Source organism: Aethalodelphis obliquidens, unplaced genomic scaffold (genome assembly GCF_003676395.1).
Source record: "Aethalodelphis obliquidens isolate GAN/ISIS:26980383/991018 unplaced genomic scaffold, ASM367639v1 scaffold16, whole genome shotgun sequence".
Lineage (NCBI taxonomy): Eukaryota > Metazoa > Chordata > Mammalia > Artiodactyla > Delphinidae > Aethalodelphis > Aethalodelphis obliquidens.
This window is the reverse complement of record NW_020837960.1, coordinates 6,212,116-6,221,558: the sequence shown is the minus strand read 5'-3', so window position 1 is coordinate 6,221,558 and position 9,443 is coordinate 6,212,116. Positions and strand designations below refer to the sequence as shown.

At 33.6% G+C, this 9,443-nt stretch overlaps 2 pseudogenes; both read right to left on the bottom strand.

Moving 5' to 3' along the window:
* Nucleotides 1-2,809: 2,809 nt before the first annotated feature.
* On the bottom strand, nucleotides 2,810-6,950 carry LOC113625534 (elongation factor-like GTPase 1 pseudogene; annotated as a pseudogene).
* LOC113625853 (uncharacterized) lies at nucleotides 4,317-4,399 on the bottom strand (annotated as a pseudogene).
* Nucleotides 6,951-9,443: the final 2,493 nt, after the last annotated feature.

The window sequence follows — 9,443 nt, the reverse complement described above, 5'->3', positions numbered from 1 at the left end:
AATTAAAAAGTTCTTATTGTGCCTGTGTTTATCAGCCTACCCTCTTGTGAGTTTTAATTTTTATAATACTGGAAACAAGCTAATCAAGCAAATGAAAATTGCGTGAAAATGGGCTATGAGTAAATAATCTATAAATAAAGGCTTTATTCAAGAACTGTTATGATCACTTATGTTCCTTTCTAGTTATTGGTAATCTCTTGATAGCTGAAATCACCAATTATGGGACTATGTGTAGGGTAGGGTGGTATGATATAGTTTAAAACATTGGTTAGATGGTACCCTTTTTCAATACTGAGACAGAGGTATGGACTTCAATAATTGAATGCCACTTGTCAAAATACACTTACAACTGTTGTTGACCTAAGCAAATACTATTTACCATCAGTTAAAATTTATATTTAATATTTACATTTATTGGACTGTTGACCTTCCTAAAATTAAATGATTTACTTAATACTGCATTGATTAAGATCGATAAAATTGGTATGCATCTCTTCATATGGAAAGGGTTCAATGAATATCTTCTTGAACTGAATAATGAATAAGACCCATGTGTATTCATATTCGGATACACGTTTTATTATCATGTCTCCAAAAATACTTGAGGTTTCTCCATCACCCTTAGACTCTTTCATAGAATTAAGCTTCAAATATTTTCTTTCTCTCTCTAGAATTTTCCCTTATTTCCCTGCACCAACATGTCTCTCAACTCTTTGTAATAGCTTTAGAAATACACATTCGTAGGCTATTCACAGGGAGTAGGCTTTTATAAACAAAAGGCAGACCACCTCTTATATATCTTCCCTCAGAGAAAGAACACTAGACTAACAAATTGCTTGAATTGATGACACAAAACAAAGTGTTGATAGATTTTCAAAAAATATTTTCAAATATTCTGTCCCACTTGAAATTTGATCAAAATTTTTATCACATGCAGCTAGCTTTCCCCTTTTATAACTTCTCAAGTATTATTTCTAATAAATAGTTTAAAAAAAAAAACCACTGTGCAAAATTGGACATTATTCATAAAACATTACATTAGAATGAAATTAGTTTAGGACTGGTATTCAGAAACTCTGATGCTTAAAATTTAACTGAATAAAATAGTCTTGATTTCAAATTCAATATATGTCACTAAAAACTATCTATCTATCTATCTATCTATCTATCTATCTATCTATCTATCATCACGTGTCAAGCTTAACCATGGTTTTTGCTGAAGAGTAAATTTTGTATAAATCAGAGAACCAAATCTTACCTTTGAGTAATTAGCTTTGAATTCAATGAATTTTCTGAAAAAAATAGCTGACCAGAGTAAATGATGTATTCAAGTACAGGGCTATTACTTATCTTCTAGGTGACTAATTTAAGAAAGCAAGTTATGTGGATTAGAGATATAAATTTTTGTATTTGCATTGAGGGTGCTTGTTTGAAGAGAAAAAACATTTGTTGATAAGATAAATATTGCTTCAGTCACTTCTAAAAAATGTGAAACATTTTCCTTTGTCGGTAAATATTTCTTGAATAGAGAAGGAGGAAGAAAAATTTTGGAGACTCTTGTTGCTTCCATTACCATGTTTTCTGTTCAACATAAAGACAGAGTTAAATCGTATTTAGTCTCCTCCTATCCATTTCTAAAATAATATAGGGAAATTATATCAGTATGACATTGCCACCTCTGAATATCTAGGGCACCAGGAGGAAGCATAAGTATTAATTGAGTCTCTTTCCATATATGCTTCTATTGTATTACTTCCTTTAGAGGAATAGAGCCTTTCTTTTAATATATAAACAATTTTAAGTCACGTACATATTTAAAGAATTTTTGCAGTGCACTGAAAGTAGTACAGCTCTATTAGAAGGAACATAGCTATTGAAGAATGTTATAAATATAGAAGCTAGTATATTGAGGAGTCTCCAAACAGAGGGGTATAAATGACATTTTTGTAAATTCACTGAATTTAATCAGGCCCTGTCAAATCTCCATGTTTATCTCTGTTATATCTTGAGCAGATACCAAAATTCTCTGGTGACTTAGAAGTTTTAAAGATCAATCAAGTTAAGGATTAATTGATTTTAATTTTTCTCCTCCTTCAAGTACAGAGCCCAATTCATGTTTTCTTCTGGGACTGTAAATGGTGGGAATAAAAAATGAAGTTTATGGTTAGCTTTAATTCACTTTTCCTTTCTTGAGGCTAGATTTTTTTCCAAATTATTGAGGAGATTAAAAAAAGGTGAGAAAGGAAGCATCTTTTTACCCAACTGGCACTTGCTTTATTCTACTTTGTTGTTTTTGACACTCTGGTTGACACTGACTGGCCATTCATGTCCTCTATTTGGCATAGTCCAAGGACTTGTTCTTTCAAAGGATTTATTTGTGAGTTCTTTGGAAGACCCGGGGAAGATTCTACCTATGTAGACTTAGTTTTACCTAGTCCTTTTATAGGAATCCCCTTACTTCCTGCCACCCATGGATCCACAGTTCATGCTCTTTGTGTTCATTATCTGTAGACAATCCTCTTGGGAGAAATAACAGCAGCTCAAGCTCTATTCATTTCTGGGGTGTCCACTTACCCTATGAAAAACTCACTCCTTCTGTCCAAGAAACACAATATGGAATGTTGTCTTTCCTATTGTTTTTATCCTTGCTCTATATCTCTTCAATTCTCTTCTCTATTGCTCAGAGATGGACAGGAGAATTTTGGCATTTTTAAAAGATACTTATATGGATGAACTTTATTGAAAGTGAATATACAGAGATATTGCAGCATGCAATATCTTCTCAATATCAAATGCTGGGTGATTCTTTTCAATTTATTATGAAGAAAATAATCTGCTTATAGTAGTAGTTATTTATTTTTGTTGAGGGTTCTCTGCTTTTCTGCCTGCTCCATGATCTTTTCTTCCATATAAAGATGTGCTCTTCTATTTCCTGAATTAAGATCTGGACACAGGGATCAGCTTGGTTCAACAGCTTAATTTCTTTGACAGACTGAGGCATTTCACTTGGGTGTTTTAGTCCAACAGCAACCTTCACAATAAGGGTGCTTCAAAGTTGAGTGATATAAATGGCGGGCAGGATGACAAGTTGCACAGTGCTGCAGATTTCAGCACAAAGTCTTGTTGGCATTCTATTAGCACATTTCCTAGAAGTACCTCCTCTAGGTCTCCCAGCTCCCTTCCTAGCAGAAGATACAGGTTCTCCAGATTACAGTATGCCATGTGGGGAACTTGGGAAAGGTCATCTACTGGAGTTGAGAAGCCTAAAGATACACACTACAGAAACTCAACAGAACTGTATTTGGGCCCCAAGACAAAATTTTCTTTCCCCTTTGAGCCACACCACTGAATACTTGAACAAATGCAATAAAAGACCCTTAGTTGTTTCTTTCCTGGAGCACAGGTTTAGAGGTCATACTCTCCACCTGCTGCTCATCACCTTTTGGCTCTTCTACCTTTGGACTTGTTTCAAGAGGACGCCCATACTGGATGGGCTCCAAGGATGCCTGCCCCTGTGCTGCTACAAGCTTCTTCATGTGCCTTAGCCTTGCATGCTCACGCCTCTGAGCGATTTCGTTTTGAATGGACAGTCTTGGCTTATTCTAAGGCAAAGCCTTAGCATCAATTGCAAACATTCTGGAAACAAAGATAATAACTAGAGCAGTATCTTCATTTCCGTATTTCATAAAAGCTGCTTTAGTGTCTGGGTTTTGGTGAAAGAGAGTTAAGCTGTGCACATCATCTTGTTTTCTTTTCTCTCTCAGATGTAATATCCAGGAGACTAGGAAGTTTCTCAAACACTGTAACAAGAACAGCATGGGATATGGGTAGTCACTGACTGCAGATGGCATTAATTTGAACTTAAGGATCTGAATGTCATGCCACATGAGCTCCAATTTTTAATCCTAAAGAAGTCACCATTTTATCAACTTTTTCTTTGTCATTTTTCAAAACAGCATCACACAAATTCCATATATTTTACAGAGTCAATTCTTCAAGTAAAGGCTTTCTTTAAACCTTTTAGAAAGGTTTCTTTCCTTTTGCCTAAAATCCAGGTGACAAACTTTCAATCTCTCTTTTTAGAAAACACACATATTCACACACGTACATACCCTTGGCTAATGGGAGAGTAAACCACACTCTACTCTAAAGCTTGTACACTGACTACACTAACAGTGCACTTGTGTCTCCCTCTCTTCCACACTCACTCTGACTTTTTTCCTGCCCGGTATTTTTTATGGAGCCTGGAAATTTAGGGAATATGTCATGATCACCTCTTAGTCTTAATGAAATCTTCTGACTATGACTGACTCTCTCATTATTGGGAAAATTTTTCAATTAACAATAATCATGCATCGGATAAACCTCTTTGGCTACGACACTGCCACTATGCAAAGCTGACTCTCTCATTATAAATGTGGCTTAGTTTGGGCAGTTCTTTGGCTCCAATTCTGATTCAATGTGAAAAGTACTACTAAATATCCTGTTTTCTTATAATGATCAATAGGTATTCTGTCTTTTACTCTGGACTATTCTAAGTTGAATTTATATTCTAACTAAGTTTCTTGTATCCCAATTAATTATAATATATTATTTGTTTTCTCTTGAAAGTTTGTGTTTCATGTAACCATGAATGTTATGTATAATTTATGAATGTATTATTGTCATTAGCACTGGATTCTAGATTATCAGTTTGAATTTATAATATGTAATTTAATATGCTGGTATTTTGTCTTCCTCTTTGTTACTAGAATTTTTATAGCACATAAACTGTTTAGTCTTCCCTTCTCTTAAACTGTACTTGACACAAACATAGATATTTTAAGAAACTTTGGTATAATTTCTCTCTATCATATAAGGGGTTATCTGTAATTTTGATAAGTAAATATTATATATTTAGCTCCCAGAAATTATATATATATAATATATATATATATTAGTATATATTATATATATATACTTGTATAAGATACAAATTATACCTACATAGAAAGCATATACATATATACATAGATATAATTAATTTTCTCTTATTATAACTTTTAACTTTTAGTTTACTTTTTAGGTAACAACATAGAGAATTGTATTTTCACATTGTTGCTGTTATTATCAACACTCTCCCCTTGAACATTTTGATTTTGAGAATAACTTAATTACATTTGATAATGTGGAAGAGATAACATGTATTTTAATTTGGAAAAAAAGATTTATTTCTGATAAATAATAATCAAATTTTAAAGCCTTAATGTTTATATGAAAAGGACAGAAAGTTGATAGACTATCAAAATATGCTAGTCATACATATTTCCAATTAGCTGCTATTTTAGAATTATAACTACAGGCGTACCTCAGAGATATTGTAAGTTCAATTCCAAATACCACAATAAAGTGAATATCACAATACAGTCACACAAATTTTTGGTTTCCCAGTGGATATAAAATTTATGTTTACACTATACTGTAGTCTATTAAGTATACAATAGCATTTTGTCTAAAAAACAATATACATACCTCAATTAAAAAAAAAAAACTTTATTGGTCTAACATGCTAACCTTCATCTGAGCCTTCAGCAAGTCATAATTTTTTGCTGGTGGAGAGTCTTGCCTCGATGTTGATGGCTGCTGATTGACCAGGGTGGTGGTTGCTGAAGTTTGGGATGGCCATGGCAATTTCTTAAATTAAGACAACAATGAAGTCTGCCTCAACAATTGACTCTTCCTTTTGTAAATGATTTCTCTGTAGCATGCAGTGTTGTTTGATAGCGTTTAACCCACAGTAGAACTTCTTTCAAAATTACAAAACCTGATGCTTATAAAAACCTGCTGCTGCTTTATCAGCTAAGTTCATGTAATATTCTAAATCCTTTGTTGTGATTTCAACAATCTTCACCTCATCTTCACTAGGAATATATTCCATCTCAAGAAACCACTTTCCTCACTCATCCATAAAAGGCGACTTGTCATCCATTAAAGTTTTATCATGAGATTGCAGTAATTCAGTCACTTCTTCAGTCTCCACTTCTAATTCTAGTTCTTTTGTTTCTTCTGCCACATCTGCAGTTACTTCCTCCACTGAAGTCTTGAATTCTTCAAGGTCATCCATGAGAGTTGGGATCGACTTCTTCTTAATTCCTATTCATGTTGATACTGTAACTGCTTCTCATGAATTATAAATGTTCTTAAGGTCACCTAGAATGGAGAATTCTTTCCAGAAGGTTTTCAATTTACTTTGCCCAGGTCCATCAGAGGAATCACTATCTATGGCAGCTATAAGCTTATGAAATTCATTTCTTAAATGATAAGACTTGAAAGTCGAATTATTCCTTAATTCATGGGCTGCAGAATAGATGTTGTATTAGCAAGTGTGAAAATAACATTAATTTTGTTGTACATCTCTATTAGAACTCTTGGATGACCAGGTACCTTGTAAATGAACAGGAATATTTTAAAGAATTTTTTTTTCTTCTGAGCAGTAGGTTTCAACTTTGGGCTTAAAATATTCAATAAACCATGTTGTCAACAGATGTACTATCATCCAGACTTTGATATTCAATTTATAGAGCACAGGAAAACTAGACTTAGTATAATTTTTAAGAGCCGTACAATTTTTGGAATGGTAATAAATGAGTGTTGGCTTCAACTTAAAGTCACCAACTATATTAACCCCTAAAAAAGAGTCAGGCTGTCCTTTGAAGAATTGAAGCTAAGCATTGCCTTATCCTGTCTAGCTATGAAAGTCCTAGATAACATCTTTTTCTAATATAAAGTAATTTTGTCTACCTTGAAAATATGTTGTTTAGTGTATCCACCTTCATTATCTTGACTAGAGTGTCTGAATAACTTGCTGAAGCTTCTACATCAGCACTTATTTCTTCACCTTGTACTTCTGTGTTATGGAGATGGTTTCTTTCCTTCAACCTCATGAACCAGCCGCTGCTAACTTCAGACATTTTTTCTGCATCTTCCTCATCTATCTCAGCCTTGCCAGAATTGAAGAGTTATGGCCTTGCTCTGGATTGGCTTTGGTTTAAGGGAAAGTTGCATTTGGTTTGATCCTCTATCCAGACCACTACAACTTTCTTCATGTCACCAAGAAAGCTGCTTTTCTTTCTTATCATTCATGTGTTCACTGGTGTAGCACTTTTAATTTCCTTCAAGAACTTTTCCTTTGCATTCACAACTTGGCTAACTGTTGGGTACAAGAGGCCTAGCTTTTGGCCTATCTCAGCTTTCTACATGCCTTCCTCACTAAGCTAAATCATTTCTAGCTTTTGATTTAAAGTGAGAGATGTGTGACTCTTCCTTTCACTTAGAAGTCACTGGAGGGTTATTAATTGGTCTAATTTCCATATTGTTGTATCTCAGGAAGAGGAAGGTCCCAAGAGAGGGAAAAAGATGGGGGAATGGCTGGTCAGTAGAGCAGATTGTCACACACAACATTTATTGACTAAGTTTGCTGTCATATGGTATGGTTTGTGGCATGTCAAAACAATTAGAATAGTAGCATCAAAACTCACTGATGACAGACCACCATAACAAATATAATAATAATGAAAGTTTGAAATAGTGTGAGAATCACCAAACTGTAACCAAGAAACACATAGGAGCAAATGCTGTTAGAAAAATCGTGCCTACAGGCTTGCTTTATACAGGGTTGCCACAAAACTTCAATTTGTATAAAATGCAATATCTGAGATACTCAATGAAGTGAAGCACAGTAAAAAAAGTATGCCTGTATATCAACTTATAACCTCACATTAATAATGCCCAGATCAAATATTATTTTAAAGTAATAAAGCTTAAGCTTTCTTAACTATAGATATGAAATAAAACCATCACTCAGTGATACTTGAGCCAAAAATCCAGTGAATCTTGTGAATTTAGCAATTTAATTATATTCTGCAATATTCTGCATCCCTTCAGCATACCACTATCCTTGCAGGAATGAAATGATGATTATTTTTATGAGTGAAGATGTTAATACTGACAATGTTTAAAAATTTCTTCTAAACGTTTTTTCTTACAAAATTAAAATTTTACCATAAAATAGAATATTTCAATGAAATTTGATTAACAAATGATTTTGTATTACTCGTGGCAGGGTTTTATATTTTCTCAGTATAAGAAACTGGTATAGGCTACACATGTATTTCAGTTAATTATTTCCAGTGCAACAGTAGACTTAAATATCTGAGTATATTATCTACTCCTATAGAGAGATGGCATGCTCGTATGTTATACTGTTTTTGTTTATAGGATGTAGTTCCTAAATTTCATTCTGTTCATATTCTGATATTTGAAATATTTTCAAATCAATCATTTATTTACCTGTCTATAAGATACCTTCCTTTGTAATCAGAGATAACAGTTTTATAGTGTAGTAAAATTCTGAGTATCATTTTTAGTATTTCTACTATCTTAATCTTGTAATATAACTATATCAACTTTATCATTATATTTACTTTTTAAATTTTTTATTGAAATATTGTTGATTTACAATGTTGTATTAATTTCTTCTATAAAGAGAAGTAACTCAGTTATATACATATATACATTATTTTTTTATATTCTTTTTCATTATGGTTTATCCTAGGAGACAGGATATAGTTCTCTGTGATATACAGTAGGACCTTGTTATTTATCCATTATAAATGTAATGGTTTGCCTCTACTAACCCCAAACTCTCACTCCATCTACTACCCTCTGAGTGTAGCTCTGCTCTAATAAGCTTTACTGCCTTGTATCTTACATGTTTATGTGTTTACATTGGATAGGTTCTCAAGTTCCTGGTCTGCCATATTTCAGAACCAGAAGTGCCCTCCTTCCCTTTTCTATAAACCATCAGTGGATGGCATTTATTCCCACAGCTTTAGCTGCTGTCTATAAGTTGATTAACCCCCAAATCTCTATCTCTGGCATGGACATCTATCTCATTTCAGTCCCAGAAATATACTTCTAATTGACAAGCAGAGATTCTCACCTGAACATCCCATAAAAATCTCAAACTCTGTATCTTCAAATTTATAGTCACTCAAAACTGGATTTATTTTTTCAACTAATGGTATCACCATCCCATCGGTTTTCCACACATCTGTCAGTTTTCCTTTACTCTCCCACTCCCTTATCCCCTGTCATTCTAAAATTCCACACCTTAATGTTCCCCAAATAAGTCCCCTCCTCTCCATTCTCACTGCCTTAATTCATGCCTACCTGTATTGTCTCCCAAATGCTATTTTTTTTCTTTTTTTAAATTAAAATAAAAGCTTTTTATTGGAGAATAGTTGCTTTACACTGCTGTGTCAGTTTCTGCTGCACAACAAAGTGAATCAGCTATATGTATACATATATCACCTTTTTTTTGGATTTCCTTCCCATTTAGGTCACCACAGAGCACTGAGTAGAGTTCCCTGAGCTACACAATAGGTTCCCATTAGCTATCTATT